The sequence below is a fragment of the Lynx canadensis genome, chromosome X (assembly GCF_007474595.2).
Source record: "Lynx canadensis isolate LIC74 chromosome X, mLynCan4.pri.v2, whole genome shotgun sequence".
In the NCBI taxonomy this organism is placed as follows: Eukaryota; Metazoa; Chordata; class Mammalia; order Carnivora; family Felidae; genus Lynx; species Lynx canadensis.
The window spans coordinates 34,407,429-34,420,047 of record NC_044321.2 but is presented as its reverse complement, the minus strand read 5'-3'; positions in this window follow the sequence as shown (position 1 = coordinate 34,420,047).

Genomic DNA, 12,619 nt, shown 5'->3' with positions numbered 1-12,619 from the left:
CACACACACACACACACACACAGGCATTTGTGTGTGCTGTGAGGGGTAGATCAACCTGTGACATCATTTTGGCTGTGACCCAACTCTTTCGGAAAATGACAGCAACTGTCCTTATCTCACAGACCTTTACGAAACTAAATATACAGCTCTAGAGGTGGTCCAGAGTTCACCTCGTCCATTCATTTATTTATTTATTTATTTACTTATCCCCAAAGGCTTGTAACTTGCATTCTTCCCTGTGTTTTTGAGATGTAAATATTAAAGGACAAATTTGAGGAATGCAATTTGTACCCGAAGAAAAACATAAAGGGAGAGAAGGCATTTCAAATTTAGGCTAATGAAAAATCATGCGTCTTCCACACAGATATTAGTGCAGAAAGCTTTAGCCGTCTGAGCAGACAAACTTGACTTATTCCGACCGTTCTTTTATGACTAGCGAATTTTCCGTTGTCATAATGGCTAAAATTGCAAACTGAAACCATAAGGTCTCTGGGTCTGTCTGTATGTTTATGTGTGTCTGTATATGTATATGGTGCCATGGGTGGTATTTTCCACCACTGGATGGTATCACTGAAAATAATTTTAAACATTTTTTATGTTTATTTATTCTTGAGAGAAACAGAGGGAGACAGAGTATGAGTGGGGGAGGGGCAGAGAGAGGAGGGGACACAGACGCCGGAGCAGGCTCCAGGCCCTGAGCTATCAGCACAGAGCCCGATGCAGGACTCGAACCCACCAACCGTGAGATCACGACCTGAGCCAAAGTCGGACGCTTAACCGACTGAGCCACCTAGGTGCCCCTCACTGAAATCAATTTGTAGAAGAGCTCTATATAATTGGCTTGAAAATTAGGTGCTTATGTATACTGAATACTCAGAAATATAATTAAAACTAACCCAACTACTTTTTAGGTTCACATGATGTGGGATAGTCTTTGGCAAACAAAAGCTAGTTTAAATTTGGTTTAATTAAAAATAGGCATGTCTTCAGAGTTACCAGCACTAAATGTGAGGCACGCGTACAACTTTTTTTGAAAGTTTATTTATTTATTTTGAGAGGGTTGGGAAGAGGGGTAGAGAGAGAGAGAGAGAGAGAGAAATTTTTTTTTAAATTTTTTAAGTTTATTTATGAGAGAGAGAGAGAGAGAGAGAGAGAGAGAGAGAGCATGAGTGGGGGAGGGGCAGAGAGAGAGGGAGACGCAGAATCTGAAGCAGGCTCCAGGCTCCGAGCTGTCAGCACAGAGCCCGACGCGGGGCTCGAACCCACAAACCATGATATCATGACCTGAGCTGAAGTCGGACACTTAACCGACTGAGCCACCAGGTACCCCGAGAGAGAGAAGATCTTAAGCAGACTCCACGCTTGGTGCAGAGCCTCACGCGGGGCTCAATCTTATGACTGTGAGATCATGACCTGAACCGAAACCGAGAGTCGGGCACTCCACCGACTAAGCCACCCAGGTGCCCCCCCACGTACAACTTTTATCCTACCTAGGTTTCCTAAAGTCAAACAAGTTCGTGTTATATCTGTTACAGACTTTGTCAGCAAGAAAGAGAATTTAAGATGATGGTTAGATATTTAATGCCTCGTGAAATTTTCATGACTAATCTAAACATGACTGTTAAGGACAAGTGAATTAAATGGATGCGAGTAAGATAAAAGTTTATAAATGAACTTTGCGTCAATATTGATGTTTTATGCTATGTCTACCTAGAGAGTTTCCCCCAAATCTTTTTGGTAACTTAAAACCTTGGAGTTTTGAGTTGAATTTGGTGACGGGTAGTCGTTCAATATCTAGATCATTTCCAAATAAGAGACAATATTGAAACATCAGTTACTGAACGTAGGTTTATCTGCTGTTGGCTTCTCATTGCAGAGAACCTAAATGATATTTCGATGTGTCAGTGCCACACTGGAAAACTGAAAGAGGCATATGCTTCTAGAAATTACAAAATGTATTTATAAATTTGCCAATCGAAAGGGTGCTGACGTAACAGGTTCCAGTTGCACACTTTTTTCCAACTTTATTTATTTATTTATTTATTTATTTATTTTTACGTAATCTCCACCCCCCGATGTGGGGCTTGAACTCACGACCCTTAGATCAAAGGTCACATGCTCTTCTGACTGAGCCAGCCAGGCACCCCGCTGACTTTTTAGTTCTCACCAGAAATTAAGGTTTCTAAGAGTTAAGAATTCTAATCAGTGGAATGAAAACTGCTGGAAATAATAAGGGTGGCAATTCTGTAGGCAAGGAAGGCAAGATGTGTTTTGGTAAAAAGGGGTATGAGAAGTAAAGATGTATTTTTGTTAAGGGAAAAGAAAGTAAACTTGACCTAAAGTAAAAGTGGTATAGCACATAGGGAAGAGAGAGAGAATTTTACCTTGTGTAATCAAGCTGGCTAAAATTGAATTGTCATTAAAAGGATTTAAAAAATAAGGTTTAGGGGCACCTGGGTGGCGCAGTCGGTTTAACGTCTAACTTCGGCTCAGGTCATGATCTCATGGTTTGTGAGTTCGAGTCCCACATCCGGCTCTCTGCTGTGAGCACAGAGCCTGCTTCGGATCCTCTGGCCCCTCTCTCCCTGCCCCTCTCCCTCTCGTTCTCTCGCTCTTTCTCTCAAAATAAATAAACTTAAAAAATAGTATACCTATGTAAAACGAGCTGAATTTGCTTTCATCTGCGGAAAGGACAAGTTTTCTTGGATTGTTGGTCGGCTCTTAATAAGAAATTATAAGCAAAACTTTTGGTGTATCTTTTAACTAATGTGCCTAGAAAAGAAACATGTTTTGTGTTGCCAAAGTAACTTCCTGTGTTTCATATCAGGTCTTTGATTACTTAAGAAAGCTGGGTCTTCTCTATTAAAAGAACTAGGATTTTTTGGTTCTTTTTTTTTTCTTTTTTTTTTTTTTACAACTATGTAACTTTCCATATTTGCCTGGGAAGTCTTTAGTTGTCACTATGGTTAAATGAATGTCGTTTCACAACAGCCCAAGAGCCTATCTAAGTGTTTTAAAACCTCTTGATATTTTTGACAAGTTTCCTCCAAATCAAATTCTGAACAAAGACTTTTCACCTCGGAGTAATTCTGGAATTTTCCAGAAATCCCTGGAAAATTGCATAAGATGTGTCTCTCTCCTTCTGTGTAAAAAAGGAAGATGCTAAACTAATCAGGCTTATTTGGTATGTTAAATTACGTGGGAGGCATTGTCAGTTAAGAAGTAATACTAAGCTTCTTCATGTTGTATTGTGCAGGTATACGATGTAAGTGCTCTACAATTTGTATCAAATTCCTAAAAATCTGGTATGCCTTGGTATAAGGTTATCAAACATACTTCTAGTTACTATCTTAAAATGTATGTCCCAATGATAACTAAATTTCCTTGTCGATTGCATTATTATGAACTCCCGGCAAATCTTGGACCGTGGCTATTTTTAGATCTTTTGTCACTTACAGTTAGTGTTTCACTCAGGATGCTTTTGCAAAAGTGTTTGTGGGAGTGCTTCCTCTCCAAGGAGATTTGTGGAAAGTGCTCTAGAATATAGGTTTCTGATCACTTAAAAAAGAAAAAAACTGGACTGGGTATGAATTTCCAGGACTAACGACAAAACTGGATTCAAGCAGAATGAGAAACGTGGCACTGGCTGCCCTGATGAGGATGATTATAAGTTTTATGACTTTTTGTTTAAAATATTGCCGGTTCTTTTTTTGTATGTCCAGATTTAGGGGAGCCTTTTTCTCTTTTCTCCTAGGCTATCAACATTTTGGTAAGAGATACCTTTGTGAACAAGGGTGAAACAATTACTTTTTTCCCCCACCTGATTCCCCCAGAATTGAGAGACTCGGGGCATTCTTACTTTCATGGGAATATAGTTATTTACGTGAGTTCGATGAGAATCTGTTCTCCTTGTAAATTGGATACATTTGGTCGCATTGGTTATATTGCCAAGGCTTTGACTCGAATGTCATATTTGAGGAAGTGCATAGACTGAGATATGACCAGACGGCTTTTAAAAGCTAAGGTTGACTTACTTAATGGAACCAATAAAGCCCCTTGGAAATCTCAGCCTGGTCCCTTGCTTTACAGGGTTCCTGGCCTTACAAGGTGAGTAAGGAAGGTCACTTCCTGGCAGGCTCAGGAACTTCAGGGTATTTGGGGGATCTGGAGAAGATGGGAATTTATCCAAATCTATAGGTTTTGCAGGCAAAGTCTGTTGGCAAGTCCTCGGCGTGGCTTCTTAGCCTCGGGAGGCTTTGCAAAGTTCAGTCTGAGATTCCTTTATGGAAAAGTCCCGCAACGCAGATTTATAAGAGCCTATGTGGTTGGTCACCATTCTTGCTGCATGCATGTGAATAATCAGGCCAACTTCATTGAAACTAGACTTGGTCTTCAGACAAATTAGTCTTGCTGTGGTTCTCTTTGAAAAAAAAATGGGGGTGATTGTAGAGAGAAAAATGATATCCTTTGTGGATATCAAATCCCAAGGCTGTTGTCTTTGAGATTTTGTTTTTTACCTGTAAACTGGACTAGATTCTGAATTCTTCCAGTTTCCTCCAATATTTGGCTATAACTCTTCAAGCTAACGTTTCCAATTTTCTCCCACCCTTCTGACTTGGAATCATTGAGAACTAAAATTACTCTTTTTGAAGCCATGTAAGCTAAAATTGGACAACTTGATAGAAGCTTAAGTGAAATCACCACAACAGTTCATATATGGACAGTCTTTGTGCCTGTTGCTGTATGGGCTGCTCAGAAAGATCACCAGAGACACTCAAACTGCAGACCAGAAAAATCTGTCAGATTGTCACCGCCTGCTCTCCCTCCATCTGAAGATGTTTCAAACCGGACATTTACAAATCTTGACTGTCTGCCTTCACAGCTCAGAAGCTGGAATTATAGTCGGTTCCAAACATTAACCATTGATTTTCTTTGTTGCCGTAAAAATGCTTTTTATTAAATACCTGATCCCTGGCGCCATAGCTCTAACTTTGGGAACCCACCTGCATCGTGCTTCTGGAGCAAGACACAACCGTGTAACTGAACTGATCTATTCTCAGCACCAAGAGACTGGTTCAGTGAGATGGGGGAAATCCACCGACTCAACTTCTGGGCTGTGAAACTGCTTCGGGAAGTTTCCAAGGTGGGGCTGAGGCGGAGCAAAATACATGACCCCAAAATATGCCCCTTGGGCATGTGGGTTATTTTGAGCCAAAGGCAATCAAGATGCAACAGACAAACTTTTACCCCTCCCCTAACTACCCAAAATAACTTAGGGGGCCTGCTCCGGAGAGCGCTATTACCAGACACCACTTTTATCTGAATGACCCATCTGTAGAGCAGGGTGAACATCTAATGACCAAACATCTGCTCTTTTTATCATCTGGTGAATTACCCTCCTCCCCTTTGAAGCTGTCCTTGGGTCTCCTATTGGTTCCGAGGTTCCCGTGTGTATACGATGAAATTTTCTCCTGTTAATCTCTTTTATATCAATTCATCAGCCAAAGAACTCAGAAGGGTAGAGAAAAAGTTTCTCCTCCCCTTCAGGTTGCCAGCGCTCCAATTTCGGAAGGCACCTTCCCACGCTCGCTGCCCCGAAACAGGACCGTCTACTTTGTGCTAATAAGCTGCTGCCTCAGTTCTAACAGGGCCCAACGTGATAAGAGCGTGGAGGCATGAAATATCTGGAGTAGTTAAGTAATCAAGGCAGGAATAATTAGGTAGACTAAATCCCAACAGAAATAATCCATCTTTTGGAAAGAAATGACATTTTGAAAAATTTAGAAATCTTCATCAAGCTATTATGCTGCTGAGACATATAAGCACTTTGCATTATGTTTTCTTTCCCTGCAACACACAACACGTGCGAGAGTAATTAAGGGATTTCACTCTGTCCTGAGCACTTCATCTCAATGATGGCAGCACTGGACACTGGAGACTAATATAAATAACCCATCAATTATCTTTCCTAAATAAATGGTCTACCCTTTAAAGAGGATAGTATTTTGTATCCAGGTATCGAAAAGGATTTTGCCACGCGTTGCAAGCCTTCGGGGTGTTTTTATTTTTGTACGAGCGGGGGGAAGCGAAACAGGTCCCATTTCAGAAGTCGGCGCCGACTGAGGTTTCCTTCTCTTCTCTGCCCTTCTTCCCACCTCATCAACTGATATTTGTGATTAACCCGCTCGGTGAAATATGGGAACTCTTACCCTGGGACGTGGGAGAAGATTTTAGCAGATTATATCCTCCTGTGAAAAATGGCCTTTGTCACCGGTGTCTCCGAGAGGACCCCGTGGTGTGCACAGATATATGGATTCGCGAGGGGCACCGCGTCGTGGTAAAAGAAAGAGAGCGCCGGGCTGTGCGTGGGGAGTCCAGTGGTGTGATAAATGTGAACCTCGGTTTCCTCATCTGCGCGGCAAGAAGGGGACGGTGGCGGCGGGGGGGGGGGGGAGAGGGTCCCCTCAAGGTCCTCTCGGTGCGTTTCACTCTTGATTCTACAAGGCTGAATTTCAGCCATCCAAAATATCTCCAAAATGGCCCCAGAGGAAAAAATCGCGGGAACAACGTCTCGTGTTTCTGCCGGGCGGATGCGTGTGGATATGTCGGGAGCAGGCATTTCTGTGTCTGCTGTGGCAAAGCCTGCACACCGTTCAGAAGTTTCGCCGCGTCTTCTCCTGGGTGGGGGCTTGCTCTTCCTGCCATCACCCCGCGAAGATCCACTTGGCCTTAGGAAGCCGCCTTGCGGTGAGGCACATTTATCCCCAGCCGTCGCTTGGAGCGATTGGAGCAGAGAGTTTCAATGACTTCCCCTAAGCTGCAGCTCTGGGGGTCACCCGGGGTCAGGGATTCTCTTCCCCGTGTTGCCTCCTGGTGGCTGGGCTCTCCCTGGTGACAGGGGCAGAGGCATCTTGCTAAATCCCACGGTAGCCGTCCACAAGTCTGGTAATTTTCACCAGAGACCTAGTGGTCTCAGCCCACCTTTCAGCAAGATTTAATAGCACGAGACTGTTGTGAGGCCTCAAGCTACCGGGAAGAGAGGTGTTTGCAAGGCTGTGGTTTGGAGAAAGCTGCGCTCAAAACAACAATTCAGATCTTAATTTACAGCCTGCGGATTTGCAGGGAACAGGATTTCTGGTAAGATGGCAATTAATGGGGCTTTATCCCAAAGCCGAGTTCATTTCCTGCCTTTTAACTCCTTTGCTGCTGTCTCTTGGAGCCATTGCCTCGGCTGGCAAGATCATTTCACGAATGAACGAGATGGCTCATTCGTTCGTTCATTTCACAAACATCTACAAAACCAAGAGCCCCGACAACGGTTGTACTAGGTTCCTGAAATGACACATGGAGAAGACTTTGGTCCCCTGAAGCCCCTTTTAGGCCTTGAGGAATCGTGAGCCGGGTGGGGAGCAGTGGGCATCATAAACGCAGGTACCTGCTATGTGGCGTGACAGATGCTACGGAAGAGGTGGACAGAGGAATACTGGTAGCGAACTTACAGTTCGAGGACCAAATCCCAGCCCCGAGGCTGGCTTTCCTTGGCCTGCAGAACATTGAGAAGAAAAATGGATCCCACATTTAGACACTGAAGGATTTCACAAAGTAAGTCAGGCTTCTTGGCTTCTCCTGAATCATTCGAAGATCCGGCAATTTGGGGCCTGCATTTGGAGACAGCAGTATCACAAAGCGAGGCTGAGTAGTGGCTGCCCCCTTTCGATGGGACTCGTACTGTCCAGCTGGACACAGCGCCCCAAGCGCCCGAGACGCGCATGTATGTCCTTTCTCACCTCGTCTTCCCTGGGGCAGCTGTCAGCATTGGAGTCTGCGACTCTTGGAATCGAAGGAGTGGAGGGGCCAGAGACGAGATGAGTTATTTCACTGGGGGTGGGGGTGTCTTATGTGTGGCGGTGAGGGTGAGTGACCCAGCCAGGCTCACAAGCTCCTCCGTGAGCCGGTCTCTCTCTCTCTCTCTCTCTCTCTCTCTCTTTTTTTTTTTTTTTCTGGCTGTTTCCTGTAGCCGCTTCCCGGCACCCGAAGCTTCTGGGAATAGGCTCTCCTGTCTTGTGCCTCTGGAGCTGTGCTGTTTCACTCCAGTAGCTGCTAGCCACACGTGCATATTTGATTTTAAGTTAAAATGAATCAAAATGAAGTCAAACGTGGAATTCTGTTTGTCACTTGCACTAGCCACATTTCACGTGCTTGTGAGTAAGTTCTAGCGGACAGCGCTGCTCTGGGGTGCTGCTGAAATTGACACCCTCTCTTCTGTGGATGAAATCTAACACCTTGCCTGCAAGCAGCCGCCCTTCTTTTCAGAGACCATGTAAGCAGCACCCACCTCTTGGAAGCCTCCCCAGACATTTCCTCCTGGGTGAACTTGTCCAAAGCCGTCTCTCTGCCCCCAGCGTTTCTCCCTGACGCACCCGTCGTGGCACAGAGCACACCAGATTTTGACATCTGTGAGCTCCTTTCGCCTGGGACCATGTTGTTCATGGCTGGTTTCGGCCAGAACTTAGACCAGAGGTAGTTTCATTGGCACATGGTAGATGCTCGGAAACTGTCTGGGGCATGAAGAAGTCCGGGCATGGCATTCCAGGCAGTGGGAAGGGCATGGCCCCGGGGGGCTGGGACCTTGATTGTAGAAGCGAGAGTTAAGGGAGATAGGGAGTGAGAAGGGACAGTTCATTGATGATCAATCAGTCTAGGGGTCAAGAGCTTGGGGGCACGGTTGCTGGGGCTCAGACTCAGCCACCCCCAGAGGAACACCTGCTGTCCCAGACCTGTCAGCGAGGCAAGGATGCCAGAGAACTCTTTTTACAAGCTCAGCCTCGGGTAGAATGCACATTCACAGCAATTTCCAGCTCGAGCGAGCTGTTACTGCAAACCTCTAAGAAGTCAGTGTCTCGCAACATTGAGCAATGAGCAGCCAGCCTTGTGGGGATGAACTCGGAGTCCTTATTTATCAACTCGTCTTTTTTTCCCCTTCCCTTCTCTGTTTCCTAGTCTGTCTCATGGGCTCATTCCTGCCAACCCGTTGACCCTAGCTCCCCTCCAAACACAGGCAATTTATACCACCAGTGTTTATACCTCAAGGTATCTGGGCTTTTCAGGCAAAAGAATTATGAAAAATAGCACGGAGCAGAAACATGTATTAAAATAGGAATTTGTAATTAAAAATGATGAAAAATGGTAGGATGTGCCTCTGTAAGTCTGCTTCATGCGGGCAGGGATTCAAGTATTTTCCTCATGGGAAGGAGTTCTGTAGTCAGTGCTGGGTCCTAAAACCCGTGGCAGCAAAGGTGATGGTGACAGCGACTGGGGTATAAAAGGCAGAGAGCTTGAAAGGAGTGTGTGTGTCTTTGTGGGTATGTGCACGCGCGTGCGCGCCCGCGTGGGCGCGCACGCGCGTGTGCACCGGGGCATGCTTTGGGGCTTTTTCTCTTGAAACTGCGATTTCCCCAAATGTGGCTAGGGACAAAAGTAATGGGCATTTCCGGTCAGATGCAGTGTGCGTTGTCTTTGATTGGGTTCTTTGGAAATATGGTTGGAGATGGAGATACATATGCAGAAGGCTTTGTTTTTTATTATTATTCAATAACCTGTACCGAACTAGGATTTACATTCTGTAAAGGTCACCTGCTTCAAGCACAGGGTTCAAAGATTTTTAGTGAATTTGCCCAGTTGTGCAACCATCACCACAACCCAACTTTTAGACATTTCAGTCGCCCCAAGAGATACCTTGTGTCCATTAGTAGTTACTGCCCGTTTCTACCCCCAGCCCCTCTTGTCTCTGTAGAGTTTTCCTTTTCTGGAGATTTCATGTAAATGGAATTATACAGTATGTGGTCTCTGTGTCTGCTTTCTTTTACTGGGTAGAATGTTTTCCAGCTTCATCCACAGTGTAACGTGTATTGGTGCTTTCCCCCCTTTTTATGGCCGAATAAAGGTTCCATTGTATGGATATACCACAGTGTACTTATCTATTCGTCTGTCGATGGGCATTTGGGTGATTTCCGCTTTGGGGCTGTTATGAATAAGGCAGCTAGGAACAACTCATGCGTGAGTGTTTGAGGAGACATATGTTTTCATTTCTCTTGGGAGTGGAAATGTCTGGTGAATTTACGTGTAACTTTTTAAGAAACTGCCAGATGGTTTTCTGACGTGGCCACACCATTTTGCATTTTTACCGATAGAGCACCAATATAGAGGCTCCGTTGTTCTACATCCTTACCAACTCTTGCCACTGTCTGTCTTTTTGACTGTAGCCATCCTAGTGGGTGTGATGTGGCATCTTGTGGGTTTGATTTGCACCTCCTTAGTGACTAGTGATGTGGGGCACCTTTTCATGTGCTTATTAGCCATTTGACGAAACGGCTACTTAAAATTACTTACCTATTTTTTAAAAATTGGCTTGTCTGTATTCTTATGAAGTTTTTTTATTAAAAAAATTCTTTTAATGTGTATGTACTTTGAGGGAGCGAGAGACAGAGTGCGAGCAGGGGAGGGGCAGAGAGAGGGGGAGACACAGAATCCGAAGCGGGCTCCAGGCTCTGAGCTGTCAGCACAGAGTCCGACGTGGGGCTCGAACCCATGAACCATGAGACCATGACCTGAGCCGGACACTTAAGTTGGACAGTTAACTGACTGAGCCACCCAGGCGCCCCTGAAGTTTTTATTTTTATTTTTTATTTATTTATTTTTTAAAATGTTTTTATTTATTTTTTGAGACACAGAGAGACAGAGCACGAGCAGGGGAGGGACAGAGAGAGAGGGAGACACAGAATCTGAAGCAGGCTCCAGGTTCCAAGCTGTCAGCACAGAGCCCGACGTGGGGTTTGAACTCACAGACTGTGACATCATGACCTGAGCTGAAGTCGGATGCTTAACCGACTGAGCCACACAGGAGCCTCCATGAAGTTTTTAAAAAAATGTTTATTTATTTTGAGAGACAGAGAGGCAGAGAGAGAGGGAGAGAGAGAGAGAGACAGAGAATCCCAAGCAAGTCCTGCACTGTCAGTGCAGAGCCCCAGGCAGGGCTTGAACTCACAAACTGTGAGATCATGACCTGAGCCAAAATCAAGAGTTGGATGCTTAACCAACTGAGCCACCCAGGCTCCCCTCTTATTGTTAAGTTTTAAGAGTTTTTTTGAAAATATATTTTCTGCAAGCAAAACCTTTATCAGATATGATTTACACATATTTTCTCCTAGTCTGTGTTTTGTCTTTTCATTTTTATTTAAAAAAAATTTTTTTTGAATGTTTATTTTTTTTTGAAAGAGAGAGAGAGCGTGAGCAAGGGAGGGGCACAGAGAGAGGGAGACACAGAACCCGAAGCAGGCTCCAGGTTCTGAGCTGTCAGCACAGAGCCCGATGTGAGGCTCGAACTCATGAGCCGTGAGATCATGACCTGAGCCAAAGTCGGACGCTCAACCGACTGAGCCACCCAGGCGCCCCATTTCCGGGGAAACTTATAAAAGCAGGGCTGGTTGGTCTTGTGGCTACACCTGATATTCATCACTCCTGACCCCTATCATTTATTTGAGACTCCCCTCATGCTTAGCTACTACCCCTGCTGGTCTAGGCAGTTTTCCTGGTGAGGTGAGCCACACTGTCATTATATAGGGGCCTGGGCCTCTGGTTACCATGCTGTTCTCAGGCTATGGCTGCCATAGTCATCTGTTTACCATGAAAAGTGGATTTGGGAGCACCAAGCTGAGATTGTGGCAGAGGGACCTACGTGCTAGCTGGGCCAACCCGAAAGTTCTAGGACATGACGATCCTGGTCCTTCTGCATGCCTGGGCTGTCCGCAGTCAGCCTGCCCCTGCTGGTGCACTGGACCTCTCTGAGCTCTCCCACAACAACCCCCCCCCCCGCCCTTTTTTTTAATTCCCACCAACTTCTGCTCCCACCGGTGACAGAAGCTTGAGACGGAAGATCCGGGGGCATGGGGAGCTGTAGCCAGCTATCTCCAGCGGGAATTCCTAAGGAGCCTGCACAGAATCCGGAACACTCTCCACCAGACCCAGAAAGTCAGCCCTTCTGTGAAGGTGAAATAAAATTAAGCAACAATCATAACCAGAAACTCACTTTCAGTTTTTCATTTTCAGATGAATCGCCTCGGCTTTAAAGGGTTGCACAGCACAGGTAAAGTTCTGTCCTGGGCCTTAGGTGAAAAAGAAAGAACTCGAAGGCATACTTTCTGTTCTTGTGAGTTGTAGTTTGCAAGGGCGGTTGGCAGACCGCGGCCCGCAAGACAAATCTGGCCGATAGTAGTGACACAGACCACGTGGCCAGGAAGCTGGCGATTTTTACAACCTGGTCTTCTACGGGAAAAGCTCCCCAGCTTCTGGCTTAGGAGGCTACGTGTGCAACTAGTCAGATATTAGCTGCTGTAACAAACAAGTCCAAAATCTCAGGGGCTTCAGGCTTGAAACGATAAAGGATTACTTCTTGTTTGTGTCATGACTGAATGCGGCTCGGGGGCTGTGTTCCAGGCAGTCAGGCAGGGACAATTTTTTTTTAATGTTTATTGATGTATTGAGAGAGAAGAGAGAGAGATGGGGGGGGGCAGGGGGCGGAGAGAGGCAGAGAGAGAAGGAGGCTGAGAATCCCAAGCAGGCT